Source organism: Prionailurus bengalensis, chromosome E1, assembly GCF_016509475.1.
Source record: "Prionailurus bengalensis isolate Pbe53 chromosome E1, Fcat_Pben_1.1_paternal_pri, whole genome shotgun sequence".
NCBI lineage: Eukaryota > Metazoa > Chordata > Mammalia > Carnivora > Felidae > Prionailurus > Prionailurus bengalensis.
The window spans coordinates 24,868,814-24,885,818 of record NC_057347.1 but is presented as its reverse complement, the minus strand read 5'-3'; the positions used below and the strand labels follow the sequence as shown (position 1 = coordinate 24,885,818).

The 17,005-nt window shown below is 38.3% G+C and overlaps 1 protein-coding gene and 1 long non-coding RNA gene across 4 annotated transcripts in view; one reads left to right on the top strand and one right to left on the bottom strand.

The window, feature by feature from the left end:
• The window catches only part of USP32 (ubiquitin specific peptidase 32), a 242,916-nt gene that overhangs the window by 128,166 nt on the left and 97,745 nt on the right, over positions 1–17,005 (top strand). Inside the window, exon 1 of one of the 3 annotated variants that reach the window (XM_043583860.1) lies at positions 13,285–13,441. The exons of the other annotated variants lie outside the window; for them this stretch is intronic. The gene's annotated coding sequence lies outside the window, so the exon portion shown is untranslated. Of the gene's footprint in view, positions 1–13,284; positions 13,442–17,005 lie in introns of those variants that run through there. 3 annotated transcript variants of the gene reach the window in all.
• Positions 1–17,005, bottom strand: part of LOC122485282 — a 124,558-nt gene that overhangs the window by 74,610 nt on the left and 32,943 nt on the right. The window lies entirely within an intron of this gene.

Below are 17,005 nucleotides of genomic sequence, written 5' to 3'. Positions count from 1 at the left end.
CATACAGATGAGCAACCAGAGACAAGGTCTGGAAGGGTCCCCAGCCCAGGAGCTGGGATGTGTCAGTCCTTCTGGCACATGGATATGTTCATCAATCCAGAAGCTCGCTAAAGCCCATACTTTGGGATTTTTATAGAGGCCTCGTCATGTAGGCATAATCAGTTACTCAGTTTCTAGCTCTTTTCCTGTCTCCAGCAAATGGGGAGTAGGGCTGAAAGTTCCAAGTTTCTGATTATGGCTTGGTCTTCCTGGTGACCAGCCTCTATCCAGAAGCCCACTAAGAGTCACCTCAGGCATTAGAACAAAGTACTGGTATCACCCAGGAAATTACAAGGGATTTAGGGCCACTGTGTCAGAAACCCTTATCACTCGGGAAGTTAACAAGAGTTTGGTCACAACTAAATATTAGGAGGAACCAGAGGCAGAGACCAATTACATACTATTTTACAATAGCCCTCTACTAATTGCCCTTAACCTAGTGATATTAGTTTCCTAAAGTTCCTGTAACAAATTAGCACAATTTGTAAACTGAAATAACAGAAATTTATTTTCTCACAGTTCTGGAAGCTGAAATCAAGTTCATATTCCTTCTAAAGGCCCTGGGGAAAAATCCTCCCTTGCCTCACCCAGCTTCTGGTGACCCCAGGATTTGCTTATGGCAGCATAACTTTGGTGTCTGCCTCCATCTTCCTGTGGCCTTCTCTGTATCTCTCTGTGTCCTTTCCTTTTCTTATGAGGACACCAGTTATTGGACTTATGGCCCAGACTAAATTCAGGATGCTGAATTCATTATATCTACAGACACTATTGCTAAATAAGGTCACATCCTGAGGTTCCAGGTGACCATGGATTTTTGAGCGACATCATTGAAGTTACCACTGCATAGACCTTAAATGTTAACCTTTATTCTTTTCTGTGGGTACAGAAAAGTACCTACACTGGGCTTTTGCTTATGCTACTTCTTAACACTGGAGTGCATTTCCCTTTACTTCTCCCTATAAATCCTAGTCATCTTTGAAGACTTAAATCACATGCCCCTTTGTTTCCAGGAAACTTTTTCTTGCCTTTCTGTGAGAAATCATCTCTCATTCCTCTCAACTTTCTTAACACCTTTTTGTACCCTTCTTGGATGAACTTATCACTTCCACCTCTTACTGAAATTATTTATAGCATTCCATTTATTTGTACATGTCATCTCTCTTAAATCATAGAATCTATATTATTCTTTGCTTTTTCTCCTTCTGTGCCAAGCCCTTAAAAAATAAGTATTTATTAACTGAATAGAGGGCCTGGATGTTAAGTGCTACTTGTATCTGTTGCTTTGTATAACTTATGACTGGCTACTAATTACACAGCAGCTATTTTTCTGCCCATTTTCATTCCATTATTACCAGAAGTTCTGATAAATTCTGGCATGAATAGGCAATGGACTTGATTCTACTACTTTTCAGTGCTCTTGTTTTTATTTTTGATAGGAAAGCCTTTAAAAAAATTATTTTGCATAAAAAATTAGGGAATCTTTTTATACTCATTGTAAATTTTAACTTAGATTTATATTTAAATTGTCAGTCTTACGGATATTTTGCTGAACTCGTACTTTCATTTGTGATTATGTGGTGAATTATTTTCCTGCTAATATATGCTAAGAGTGTGACTGCTTTCTTTTAATGACTCATGGTTTTGTTTTTGTTTTTTTGTTTTTAATTTTTTTTCAACGTTTATTTATTTTTGAGAGACAGAGGGAGACAGAGCATGAGCAGGGGAAGGCAGAGAGAGAGGGAGACACAGAATCTGAAGAAGGCTACAGGCTCTGAGCTGTCAGCACAGAGCCCGATGCAGGGCTTGAACCCACAAACCATGAGATCATGACCTGGGCTGAAGTCAGACATTTAACTGACTGAGCCACCCTGGGGCCCCTAATGACTTATGTTATAGAAAAAATTACTCTGATGCTTGTTAAAATGGTAAGAAAGACAACCCAAGACTTCTGTAGTGGTGTATTGCAGTAGGAGACAAAGATTGGTCTTAATTCTAAATATAACAAGGACAAGTAGGGAGTTCTGGCCAAGGAGCAGGATGAGGTGGTCACTGGAGGGAAAGTTACTAAGAGGAGGCATCAAAGGTAGGGGGATAAGGCCAAGGACTTATTCATCAGAGATGGGGTATGAGGAACTTGATCAGATATCAAGGGTAGGGGGACGACTTAGCAGCATTCTTAGCCAAGACTGGATTTGAGCAAGCCAGAGATTGGATGGGGGCTTAGTTGGAGGCCTAGTCAAAAAGAGGGCTCAAAGAGACTTAAGTATGGTCAAGGAGAAAGTCTTTGTCAGTTGCCTAAAGTGAAATTAAGTCTGACATACTTTGCAAATGCAGATACTGCTTATGGCTTATTTTGGAAAGCACTGTATTATTTTTTAAAATTATTATTATTATTTTTTAAATTTACATCCAAATTAGTTAGCATATAGTGCAACAATGATTTCAGGAGTAGATTCCTTAGCACTCCTTACTAACCATTTAGCCCATCCCCCCTCCCACAATCCCTCTAGTAACGCTCAGTTTATTCTCCATATTTATGAATCTCTTATGATTTGTCCCCCTCCCTGTTTTTACATTATTTTTGTTTCCCTTCCCTGTGTTCATCTGTTTTGTCTCTTAAAGTCCTCATATGAGTGAAATCATATATTTGTCTTTCTCTGGCTGACTAATTTCACTTAGCATAATACCCTCCAGTTCCATCCACGTAGTTGCAAATGGCAAGATTTCATTCTTTTTGATTGCTGAGTAATACTCCATTGTATATATATATACCACATCCTCTTTATCCATTCATCCATCGATGGACATTTGGGCTCTTTCCATACTTTGGCTATTGTTGATAGTGCTGCTATAAACATGGGGGTGCATGTGTCCCTTTGAAACAGTAGTGCAATTGTTGGATCATAGGGTAGTTCTATTTTTAGTTTTTTGAGGAACCTCCATACTGTTTTCCAGAGTGGCTATACCAGCTTGCACTCCCAGAAAGCACTGTATTATTAAAGATTACAGACTGACTTACTTAAATTCAATCAGTAAAAATAATTATCAAAATGTTAAAAATGTTATCCCATTATATGGTTCCATTTTTATTTAAAGATGATCTTCTCTATTTTTAGCTTTTTATCACTTGGGAAGATTTTTGAAGTTTTAATAGTATTTGAAAGTTACAGTGCCTTTGCCTTATTAAAAACATTTTACCTTGAATTTACAGCAAATATTAATGTAGATGTGTTGTTTCACCTGTAATAATGACTTCTAATTTCTAAACCAAATGGTTTCTTCTTAGGGTCATTCTATCTACCCCTGTCTCTCTGCAGCATTGTTAGCACTATTGACCATTCAGTTTTCATGAAATTCTGTTCTTTGGCTTTGGAACCATTGTAGTTTCCTAGTTTTTAATTATTTGAGTTTTCTTTACTGTTCTCCTTTTTTTTCTCTACCTTTTAAATGTAGAAAGGGTTTCTCATGCGTTGGACTTTAGCTGTTTTATTCTTAAATGATGTGTGTGCTTTGTTGCATTACAGCCATTTCCATTGCTTCACCTATACTTCATATCTTTGTGGGTGATACCTTGATGGAGTTTTCTGGTTTTGAGGTATCTCAAACTGTATAGTCATTTTTTTTTAAGTTTATTTATTTATATTGAGAGAGAGAGCATGTGCACCTGTATGAACATGGCTGTGCATACAACTGGGGAAGAGGTAGAGAGGAGAGAGAGAAAGAATCCCAGGCAGGCTTCGCACTGTCACTGTGGAGCCTGATGCAGTGCTCGAACCAGTGAACTGTGAGATCATGACCTGAGCTGAAGCCAAGAGCCAGCCATTTAAACCTACTGAGCCACCTAGGCACCCCAAACTGTATATTCATTTTAATAAATACCTCCTGGGTATTACTGAAAAACAAAATTCCGCTGAATAAATTTCAAGATCAAATTGGCTTTATTCAAATCATGAACTGAGCAGTATCCCATCTAGTAAATAGAAAGGAGGTCTGAGGAGCTCCACAAAATGGAAGATTTATAGATAGGAGGGAGCAGGAGTGAGAGTGAAGTGGGGGGTGGGGAGGAGTTTCTAACAAACAGTAGATTGTTTTCAGGTAAGGTCATCTTCCTTTGGGGGAATGCCTGGGGTCTTTCAGGCAGATTACCTTTTTCTGGTGCTTATCAGGAATTCCAGATTGAGAGGTTAAAGGTCACATTTCTGGGAAAGGCTGAAACTACAGTTAGATGAGATATTAAGTCTTGGTATGTTGACATGGGACTCCACACAAGTGACTCCATTTGGGGCCTATTGTTCCTTTTTTCCACTATATATCTATATCATCTATATCTATATCTATATCTATATATCTATATATATTCTTTTTTTCTTTTTTCTATATTTATTATTTTTTTTTAATTTAAAATTTTTAAAAAATTTACATCCAAGTTAGCATCTATGCAACAATGATTTCAGGAGTAGATTCCTTAATGCCCCTTACGCATTTAGCCCATCCTCCCTCCCACAAACCCTCCAGTTAACCCTCTGTTTGTTCTCCATATTTGTCTCTAATGTTTTTGTCCCCCTCCTGTTTTTATATTATTTTTGCTTCCCTTCCCTTATGTTCATCTATTTTATATCTTAAAGTCCTCATATGAGTGAAGTCATATGATACTTGCCTTTCTCTGACAATTTCGCTTAGCGTAATACCCTCTAGTTCTATCCACGTAGTTGCAAATGGCAAGATTTCATTCTTTTTGACTGTCGAGTATTCACTATATATATTCTAACATCTTAATCTCATGTGTAAAATCAAATGCATGTTTCCTTGTTTTCAACCCATCTTAAAGGTTCAAAAAGCAAACATGTTCTTCCTCCTGTCTTTTCTATCATGGTTAATAGTATTTGTAATTCCAGTCATCCAGTTTGAGATTAACTTTGACTTTTCCTTGTCAAACTTCACATTAGACCCCATCAATCTTAATTCAGCCTTATTTCTTAAGAGTTTCTTTTTTGCTGCCATCACTGCAATGTTTGTCCTTATTTATCTGAGTATATGTTAATGATAGGAGAGAATGAAGGGCAAATTTGTTGTTGTTGTTGCTTAGTTTACATTAAAAAAATACTTTTTCTTTTCAGAAACCTTTAAGGAATCTTCATTTTCTATAGAACAAAGTTTAAACTCCTTAGCATGGCTCTAACATCGCTTGCTTTCCTGTTCTTAATTTTCCATATTCATTTCTCTTTGTATGTGTTCTCTGCTTCAACTACAGAGCACTGGTCAATATTCCATGACTATACCCCATGGGCTTTTATAGTTACTCTGTATATCACTTCTAATATTCCTTTATTTAGATTGCATTTCATCTTTCAGCTCTTAAGAATTGAAATACTTCTTCATCCTCAAAGCCAAATCCATATGCTCTTTTGTCATGCCTTCTCCATTTTTCTTCAGTTTGAATTAAGTTTACTGTTTGCATTCCTGCACATCTTACATTTCTATTAAAGCAATTAAGATGCTTTTTACCTTCTCTTAGGGTCATTTGGAAGTGGCTTTGATTCCCCTCAGAAGTTACAAGTCCCATAGGGACAAGGCTCTTATCCAGTTCATATTTGAGTTCTTCTTAGTACAGTGGTCTAAACGCAAGTTTTTGGACTGTAAAGTATTGAAAAATTTTTAGCTACTAAAAGTCTACATTCTAAGTACTCGTTTAAACGTTTGATTTCCCCAGGAGTGAGCAGGAGTTATATGTTGTTTTAGGAGTATAGAGCACTAAACTAATTATTTTATCTACTCCTATAGTACACCCATGGATTTCCCTGGTGGCCATGGAAATAAGTCAGTAGTGTATGGTAAAAGTCTGAAGAAATGCTATGCTTTAAATTTTCTCAGTTATTTATAACATTTTAAATTGCTAGCACCTTAGTTGAATTTTGTTGTATCCTTGTTTCTTGTAAGAGTAATATCCCAAAATAAAAAATTAATAAAATATAAGCCTACTATGGGGGCGCCTGGGTGGCTCAGTCAGTTGGGTGTCCAACTCTTGATTTTGGCTCAGGTCATGATCTTGAGGTTCATGGGAATAAACCCCACATTGGGCTCTGTGCTCACAGCGTAGAAACTGCTTTAGATTCTCTCTCTCTGCCTCTCTGCTGCTCCCCTGCTTGTGCTCTCTCTTTCTCTCTCTCTCTTTCAAAATAAATAAATATTAATAAAAACATATAAAGCTACCATGGTATATTGGTAGTTACCAGCCTTCATTGAGCATTAGAATTATTTGGAGAGGGTGTTAAACATGTTGGTTATTGGTTCTATAATGATTTCATTCAGTGGGCAATAGACATCTAAGGTAATTCTGAACTATATTTTGAGGAATACAGATAGGATGTTTCGGAGTTCTTCAGACTTGAGTCAGACACTGGGCCTGCTGCTTATTACTCATGTAACAGTGGGAAATTTGTTTAATCTCTCAACTTTTTTTTCCTCCTCTGGAAAACAGAGGTAATGATACAGTTTACCTCACAGGAGTGTTGTAAGATATGTAGGGAGGAAGTCTTTCTTCCTCTACCCATCTTGAGTTCATTGATAGAGCTCTTTATTTATTTGTTTGTTTGTTTGTTTGTTTATTTTAATGTTTATTTATTTCCGAGACAGAGAGAGACAGAGCATGAGTGGGGGAGGGGCAGAGAGCGAGGGAGACAGAATCCGAAGCAGACTCCAGGCTCTGAGCTGTCAGCAGGGCTGAGCTGTCAAGCGGGGCTTGAACTACAAACCGTGAGATCATGACCTGAGCCCAAGTCGGTCGCTCAGGTGCCCCGATAGAGCCCTTTAAATTAGACTCACAGGGGGCGCCTGGGTGGCGCAGTCGGTTAAGCATCCGACTTCAGCCAGGTCACGATCTCGCGCTCCGTGAGTTCGAGCCCCGCGTCAGGCTCTGGGCTGATGGCTCGGAGCCTGGAGCCTGTTTCCAATTCTGTGTCTCCCTCTCTCTGCCCCTCCCCCGTTCATGCTCTGTCTCTCTCTGTCCCAAAAATAAATAAACGTTGAAAAAAAAAATTAAAAAAAAAAAAAAAAAATTAGACTCACAGGAGGCAGATACCAAGCGAGAAACAAGTTTATTAACATTGCTTATGCATGGTGGTTAGACCTAGAGTTTATATAGCATCTTAATAAAGAACAATAGTTTTGTAGAGAGGGGACAAGACAAAAGGACTGAGTTTCTAGAGGTGGCAAATTATGGGAAGGCAAATGTGTGGAGAAACTAATGGTAGGGCTGGCTAGTAAGGTTTGTTATATAGATTCATTTATCAGGTACAATCTCCAGGTTGATAAGGGTCTAGAGTAGTCTCTGGTGATTACTTCTGTCTTTCTGGTAGAGGAGCAGGGAAGACACCTTTACAAATTAGGCAAAAGGTAGGGGGAGTTTGCAGAGAGCTTTTCTTTTATCTGCTTCTTCTCAATTGCCTTCAACTCAATATAATTTTTATGCCAAGTAGGATATTTGGGGTGGCATATTGGTCTACCCTTTAGGATTACATGAGATAATACTGTTTTTAAAGGACTCAGCTTGGTGCCTGTTGTAGAATGGGTGCTTTACAATGAATATGTAACCTCTTTTATCATTGGACACTTGGCTTGCAAATATCAGTGAGCTTTACCCCATTATCTCTAGAGACTTATTGTTTTGGAAGCAAGCAGTTTCATAACAGAGGGTTGTAGATCTGTACACAAATCAACTTGTCCACGTCTGTGGGAGGAAAGTCTTTTTCTTTCTAGTTCTGTTTTATTTTACAGTTTATAGAAATAAAGAATCAGCATAAACCAGTGAAAGAGACAACTCAGTTGCAATGGGCTTCAGCAAATAGCTACTTTCTTCATGGGGCTTATATGAAAGCATTATCATAAAGTCAGAATTACTGCTAAATTTCACTTAGAAATTCTGACATGGTAGGTTTGCATTCTGATGGCTATGATTTATCATATTACCTATACATTCTCAGTTTCTGGCTAAGCAATTCACCACTAAATTCTTTGCAGGCTCTTCCATTCAAAGGATATTTGGTACATTAAACTTTTCAAATAATGTGTCCTGAATGTGGAAACTTAGGATAAAAAAATAGTGTTATTAACTGATTTATAAGTAGACAGAAAATATTTATTTTAAAGCATCAGTGACTACATTTAAATTTGTGTAATGAGCCAAGATATCTAGGAAACAAAAAGGAATTACAATTTTTCACTTGTAAGTAACATTTATATTAGAATGCAGATGCCTTTTATTTTTCACATACAATTATAAAGTAAAATTTAAAGTCACAGTAAGTTGAACACACTGCCATATTTAATCAGATGTTCTCTTTTATTTAAATCACAAGTGAAACTGGGGAATCTATTTGTATTCAATACAGAATTAGAGTAAGATTTTAGATTTTGTCATGGCAGGTACAGTTTTCAGAACTGCAAATTCCAGATTATTGTTACCTTATTATTATTTTTTTTAATTTTATTTATTTTAGAGTGAGTGTGTGTGCATGTGTGAATAGGGAGGGGCAGAGAGAGATGGAGAGAGAGAATCCCAAGCTGGAGATTAACTCCAGGAAAGCTGCTCACGGCACAGAGCCTAACACAGGGTTCATCCCAAGAACCAAGAGATCCATGACCTGAGTTGAAATTAAGAGTTGGACACTTAACCCACTGAGACACCCAGGTGCCTCCGTTTCTTTTTTAAGCTTAGGAAATTGAATTATGGGGCACCTGGTTGGCTCAGTGGGTTAAGTGTCTGACTAGCTCAGGTCATGATCTCGCATTTTGTGGGTTCAAGCTCTGCATCGGTTTCTGGGCTGACAGCTCAGAGCCTGGAACCTGCTTCGGATTCTGTGTCTCCCTCTTTCTCTCTGCCCCTCCCCTGCTTATGCTCTGTCTCTCTCTCTCTCTCTCTCTCTCTCTCTCTCAAATAAATAAACATTAAAAAAAATTTTTTTAAAGAAAAAAAGAAATTGAATTAGAACATTAGCCCAGAGTTCAAGTTTTTAATATTTGAGTAGATCTTAATCAAATTTTTGTCAGAGCTGTTGTGTTTTTCTCTCATAATTTGCTATTTAAATACCTAAGATTAGACCTGAAGAGGATCAAGAGAGTGGAGTAGAAAGATTCTGAGCTTACCTCCTCTCATAGATACATTAAAACTACAACTACATATAGAACTACTCTTTCTCAGAACAACCTGAAGACTAGCAGAACAGCTATTCCACAACTAAAGGTATAAAGAAAAAGCCACATGGAGATAGGTAGGAGGGGAGAAGGATGTGTAGTTAGGACTAATACCCCCAGTGTGGTGACCCTTAAACAGAAGGGATGTCACAAACACAGAAGTCCTCCCTGAAGAGCAAGGGGTTTCAAGCATAACATTGGACATTCCCAGCCTGGGGACCTGCACTGGGAAGATGAGCTCCCACAAAGCCTGGATTTGAAACAGCAGAGCCTAACTCCAGGAAAGCTCTTGAGCTATAGGAAACCCATTGAGCTCTAGGAAACCTGAGACTCTGCTCTTAAAAGTAGACTGTGCACAAATCCATCCACTCCAAGAGCACAGAGGCAGGGGTTTGAAGTCCCCAGGGTCATATGTAAAGGAGATTTATTCATTAGTTTTAGTGCATGTGCTGAAGGGGCAGGGATTTGAAGGAACTTTCTCCTGGAACAGAAACACAGGCGGTTGCCATTTTTCTTACTCTTACTTAGCTGGCCTAGTGCTGGTAGGTGCCATTTCTGATACTTTACATCTGCCTTGCTAGCACCACTCACCCTGCCTCAATATCCTTCCATGCCTAACTCTCCTCTCCCAAACAGGTGACTCTTCAAAGTGGCTTCTGCTCCACCATATCTGTCTGGTAGGTGACCTCAGCTGGGTCTAGTACTCCTCCAAATGGCTTCCACTCCACAGCACCCATTGGGTGGCCTCCACCAGGACCAGGGACCCCAAAGCAGCTCCCACCATGCTGCATCCAGTGGGTGGCTTTGGCCTGGACCAGCAGCCTCCCAAACTGGCTCCAGCCTCATCAGGGCAGCCAAACCTTACCAATGTGCCTGTAGTAACTGCATCGGGGCATCTAAGCCGGTCATGCTAGGGATAGCTGCACTTATCAATGTACTTCCAGCAGTCACAGCCCCGCGTAATAGAAATGCACACACAGCCCACCCAGGGGATACCCTTGGAGCTCCTGGTTTTGGTGGCTAGGGGGACTGTGCTTCTGGGCCCCACAGGACATGTTCTACATAAAGCCACTCCTTCAAGACTGGGAGATGTGTGGGGCACCTGGGTGGTTCAGTCGGTTAAGCATCTGACTCAATTTCGGCTCAGGTCCTGATTTCACAGTTTATGAGTTTGAGCCCCACGTTGGGCTTCTCGTTGACAGTGTGGAGCCTGCTTGGGATTCTCTCTCTGACCCTCCCCCACTCGCATTCTTTCTCTCTCTTTCTCAAAATAAATAAATAAACTAAAAAAAAAAAAAAAAGAAGACTGGGAGATGTGGTTGATCTACCTAATACATGGAAACAAACAGGCAGAGTAAAACCTCAGAAAAAGAACTAAATGAAACAGAGATAAGCTGGCAATCTACCTGATAAAAAACTTGGAGGTTATGGTCCTCAAGATGCTCACCTAGGGGCACCTGGGTGGCTCAGTTGTCTGACTTTGGCTCAGGTCATGATCTCAAGGATCGTGAGTTGAAGCCCTGTGTCGGGCTCTGTGTTGACAACTCAGAGCCTGGACCCTGCTTCAGATTCTGTGTTTTCCTCTCTCTCTGCCCCTTCCTTGCTCTCTCTCTCTCTCTCTCTCTCTCAAAAATAAATAAACACACAAAAAAACTAAAGATGCTCATCGAAAGATGCTCAGGAGAAGAATGAATAAACAGTGAAAACATCAACAGAGATAGAAAATATTTTAAAAAAGAACCAATCAGAAGTAAAGAATACAGTAACTGAAATGAAAAATAGACTAGAGGGAATCAACAGATTAATGATGCAGAAGAATGGATCAGCAATCCAGAAGACAGAGTGGTAGAAAGCACTCAAGCTGAACAGCAAAAAGAAAAAAGAATTATTAAAAATGAGGATAGTTTAAGGGACCTCTGGAATGTCAGGCATATTAACATGTGCATTATGGGGGTCTCTAAAGAAGAATACGGAGAAAGTGGGGTAGATAACATATGTGAAGAAATAATAGCTGAAAATTTCCCTAATCTGGGGAAGGAAGCAGACACCCAGGTTCAGGGATCACAGAGTTTTCCAAACAAGATGAACCCAAAGAGATCCACATGAAGAAACATAGTAATTAAAATGTTAGAAATTAAAGATAAAAGAGAAACTTCAAAGGGGGAAGAGCAAATACAAGAGAACCCCCCATCAGACCATGAGCTGATCTTTCAGCAGAAACTTTGCAGGCCAAAAGGGAGTGGCATGTTATATTCAAAGTGCTGTAAGGAAAAAACCCTACAACTAAGAATACTCTACCTGCAAGGTTATCGCTCAGAATTGAAGGAGAGATAAAGAGTTTCCCAGACAAACAAAAGTTAAAGGAGTTTAGCACCATTAAACTGGCCTTGTAAGAAATAGTAAAGGGACTTCTCTCAGTGAAAAAGAAAAGGCCATGGCTAGAAGTAAGAAAATTATGAAAGAGAAAAATCTGTTTGTAAAAGCAAACATACAGTAAAGGTAGGGGATCAACCACTTGTAATGCTAGTATGAAGGTTAAAAGACAAAGTAGTAAAGTCTACTATTTCTGTAATAATTAAGGGATACACAGAATAAAAAGTAAAATATAGTGTTAAAAACATATGAAGTAGATGGTAAAAATGTAGTGTTTTTACAATGTGTTTGAGCTTAAGTGACCACAGACTTAAAATAGACTGCTGTATATATAGGGTATTATATATGAACCTCACGGTAACCACAAACCAAAAACTAATAGATACCCACAAAAAATAAAGAGAAAGGAATCTAAACATAATACTAAAGAAGGTCTTAACAGTTTTTAGAGTACGGATCTTCTATCTACTTGACTAAATTTATTCCTAGGTATTTCATTCTTTTTGATGCAATTGTAAACAGGACTGTTTTCTTAATTTCTCTTTATGAGAGTTCTAATTAGTGTAGATTGAGCACTTACTAAAGCAGGCACTATGTGCACTCTGTATATCCTCTCATTTAATCCTTGTGCCCTCTCTGAGGTTCATTTTATTCATATTCTAAAACTAAGGAAACTAAGAGTATGGGAAGTTAAAGAAACTTTCTCAAGATCAGATGGCTACTAGGTGCCAAAATTGAGATGAAGGCAGTTTATGGACACACAGTCATTTTATTCTTGAATCTTTTATGAGTAACTTGTTAATTGAGATAGAAGGAGTTGTGGTTGTGGTGCACCATTTTCTTCAGACTCACTTCAGACAATCTTGCAGATTCACTTTTCCAATTTCCTTTTTTTCCCCCCTTGGGATACTTAGAAATGAAATGGGGAGTAGAAGAACTATGATTTTAAGAACTATGTTTTAAAAATGAATTGAGGGGTGCCTGGGTGTCTCAGTCGGTTGAGCATCTGACTCAATGATTTCAGCGCAGGTGATCTCATAGCTGGTGGTAGGATTGAGCTCCAAGCTGGATGTGAAGACTTCTTGGGATTCTCTCTCTATCTCTGTCCTTCTGCCCCTCCCCTGCTTGTGTGTGCACACACTCTCTCTCTCTCTCAAAAATTAACAAATAAGATAAAAATGAATTGAGAGTTATTTTCTTTAATATTGATATTTTCATATAATTTAGCCATATTTTTGGAAGAAAATATTTGTGCCTATTCTTTCGTGTAAATGTGTCCCTAAATAAACTAAGAAAGAACTTTTGGAATTTTCCTTAAAATGTATCATAAGAATGAATAAGCCTGATGAATAACTCAGATTTTTTAGTAGTGGATTTTGAGGTAATTAATGTAGTATTTTGGGCTAATTTTGAATGCATTTTGATTATTCTTTTGATGTCTAATTTAAATTTATATTGTTTCTATTTTAGCATTTATTATCTCAATTAAAAATATGTGTGTTATTATATTCCCTTGCAACATTTTAGCTGGCATTGCTGGCACCTTCTTTCAATAAGAGAAAAAGTATGTCAATGATTCTTTGACCATAAACCCCTAGTAAATCTCCATGTCCCTTTTTCATTATCCTCTTATCGGTTGTACAAGATGTAAGGATTACAGCCATTTTAAGTAGATCTCAGAAGGTCGTTGCATTTGTGAACAGGTTGCTTCCTCAACAGTGTTCAAGAAATGTGTTACTGTTTGAAAACGCTTGGATGTTTTGCCAGTTTTTTGTTTGTTTGTTTTTAATGAGAACCCATTTCTGGCATTAAAGAGCTATTTCTGCAGCTGGAACCTCTGGTAAGATGGGACTTGATTAGGATGGCCCAAGTGTAGGCCAGGAATTATTTAGAATGTTGGGAGTATGGTGTGCTGCTGTTGTGAACCAGAAAAAAATTATACTTTTAGATGGCTGATAGATTCATTCATATTTAGCTTGTAAAGTATAAGTTCTGATATTGATCTATGAGTTGCAAGTAGAGTAATTATTATTGCAGTCATTACCTCTAACTTCTTTAAGTGAAAATAAAGTTAGTTGCCTTCCCTCTTCCCAGCACTTCAGTTGCCAGTTCATGTAATAATATATATAATTTATTTTAGCCTGCTTTTGGCAAATATTTGATGATGAATTGCATGCAGTCTATAACCAAAATATGAACAGATCACATAAGCATAAGAGGGAACTGTAAAGCATGGTTTTAATTGGTGACCATGACAATCTGATCTTTTTTTTTCTTTTAAATATCTTCAACACATCTTTCCACATTTTTTTTTCTAAGGTTTTTTTTTTTTTTTTTTTTTTTTTTTTTTTTTTTTTTAAGCCTTTATTCATTTTTGAGAGACATAGAGTGAGCAGGAGTGGGGCAGACACAGAGGGAGACACAGGATCCAAAGCAGGCTCCAGGCTCTGAGCTGTCAGCACAGAGCCTGATGCGGGGCTCCAACCCATGAACCATGAGATCATAACCTGAGCTGAAGTCTGATGCTTAACTGAGCCACCCAGGCGCCCCTCCGCATTTCTCCTTTAGCAAAGAAATTGTGCTTTTTAAGGAGATTTATAAACAGTTATCAAAGGTAAAAAATTTTGAGAGTCAAGTCAGTGTGATTTGTGTGTGTTTCTAATTTAGTGTATTGTATAAACACTAATTAATCAGAAGTACTTGTTGAGCATATGCTCAGTACCTAGAAGTATTCAAATGAGAACATAGTTTCTGTCAAGGCTACTGTCTTCCTTGTTTTGTTTCAGGGTCAGATTTTTTATATGTATATATACTACTTAGAAGAAAGTTTAGAATTTGAGAAAGCAGTTTCTCTGCAGGAACTAAAAGGTTTCTTTTTCTTTCATACGTTGTAAATGAAGTGACCAGGTATCTTATTTTGGAAAAGGAAACAGTAGTGCTATCTCAGTTTATATATCAGGCTCCTGTGATTACTCTCCTTACTAACTTTTTTTAATGTTTATTTATTTTTGAGAGAGAGAGTACAAGCGGGGGTGGGGGGGGACAGAGAGAGAAGGAGACACAGAATCTGAAGCAGGCTTCAGGCCCTGAGCTGTCAGCACAGAGCCCAACTCTGGACTCGAAACTATGAACCATGAGATCATGACCTGAGCCAAAGTCGAACGCTCAACTGACTGAGCCACTTGGGAACCCCTAAATATTCCTTTTTAGTAAATTCAGTTATATAGGTATTTGATAGATACCTCTGTTTTAAAAAAAATGAAAACTATGTACTTATGTAGAAGTTTTGCATATTTTTAAAATTTAGTTTTAGTTTCAAAATTATTGGACCTTTGCAAAGGTGGATTCATCAGGAGGTTACAGTGTCAATGAATGTAGTATATTTGATATTTGGTTAAAAAAGAAAATCTATGACAGCATGTACTCTTGTATGAAAATTTTATCTTTTTTGTATCATAATCTTCCTTGATGATTTTTCTGTAAAATTTTAAAAATGAACTTAGCCCATTATTTAAAACTATGAACAATGATTTTGTGTAATTTGACAAAAACAAATAATCTTGTCCCTCAGTGTATAGTTACTTTTAATAATTAATAAGTAATTAGGTCTTTTTAAATGCCAAAGTGTAGGGTAACTTCATTGTCATTCTTAGAATTCCTGTTCATAGATTTTATGGATCATTAAGAGGACTATTCTGGAGATAGCAAAGTTAAGAACTTCCCAAGAGAGTATTCTTCTTTGTAAAATGGGGACAAGTTAGAACCAGTGTACTTGACCCCAGGTACATATTGTCAAGGCCTTTTTTGTTTTTGCCTATGGCAGGTGTGGTCATTTCCATGAGTTTTCTTCTGCTTCAGAGTAAATTACAATACTGGCTTTCTGAATATCTCATTTCTTCCATCTGTTGATGTATAATTACACAAAATTCTATGTTCCTAGTGCAGTGTTATTTTTATATTTTACTTTCAAAAGAATTTTACTCTTAGATTTTTTAAGTAACAACCTCTTTTTTTTTTTAGGTTTTAGGCATAGAGAGCATCAGGGCAGTATAATGAGTAGGGGGTGCTCCTGGTTGACTCAGTCATTTATGTGTTCGCCTTTGGCTCAGGCCATGATCTCAAGGTTCGTGAGTTTGAGCCCCACATTGGGCTCCACATTTTCAGTGTGGATTCTACTTGGGATTCCCTCTCTCCTTTTCTTCCCCTTCCCCACTTGGCTTTGCTCCCTCTCTCTGTATCAAAATGGATAAACAAACTTCAAAAAAAAAAAAAAGAAGAATGGAGGTAGGAAAGGAAAATAGATATTAGCTTTAAGTCCAGGGAACCCCTTGGAAGTCAAGCAAAAGGAATATAATTTCTTTTAGGGGTGCCTGGGTGGCTCAGTCGGCTGAGCGTCCGACTTTGGCTCAGGTCATGATCTCACAGTTTGTGAGTTAGAGCCCCGCGTCGGGCTCTGTGCTGACAGCTCAGAGCCTGGAGCCTGCTTCGGATTCTGTGTCTCCCTCTCTCTCTGCCCCTCCCCTACTCACACTCTGTCTCTCTCTCTCAAAATAAAGAAACAAACAAACATTAAAAAATAAGTAAAATAAAATTTCTTGAAGTGGGGCGCCTGGGTGGCTCAGTTGGTTAAGCGTCCGACTTCAGCTCAGGTCAAAATCTTGCAGTTGGTAGGTTTGAGCCCCGCATCTAGCTCTGTGCTGAAGCTCAGGGCCTGGAGCCTCCTTTGGATTCTGTGTCTCCCTCTCTCTCTTTTTCCCCCTTCCACACTCATGCTCTGTGTCTCTTTCCCTCTCTCTAAAAATAAATGTTAAAAAAAAAGTTTTATAAGGGGACACCTGGGTGGCTCAGTAGGTTGAGTATCCTACTTCGGCTCAGGTCATAAACTAATAACTCATGAATTCAAGCCCCACTTTCAGGCTCGGTGCTGACAGCTCAGAGCCTGGAGCCTGCTTTGGATTCTGTGTCTTCCTTTTCTCTCTTCCCTTTCTCTCTGCCCCTCCCCTGCTTGTACTTGCTGTCTCTTGCTCTCTCTTAAAATTAAATAAACATTAAAAAAAAAAAACCATAGTTCTCACAATGACATAATCTGACCATTTTTTCTTTGATTTTATCTCCTACTACTCTCTTATTATTCTCCCCTTCATTAACTTCATTTCAGCCACTCTGATCTTCTTTGTTTTCCTTGAGCTTGCTAAGCAAGCTTTCATCTTGAGGCCTTGTTCTCTAGAAAGTTTTTTCTCTGTGATTTGTCCCCTTGCCTCCTTCAGATCTCTACTCTTACACCACCCTCACAGTGTGATCTTACACCCTGTTTAACTCCATGGTGTGCCTCTATCAAGGCCCTGTTGGGCCATGGTATGCTTCTTCATTTATTCAGATCTGTAATATTAGTTACAAAGTGTTC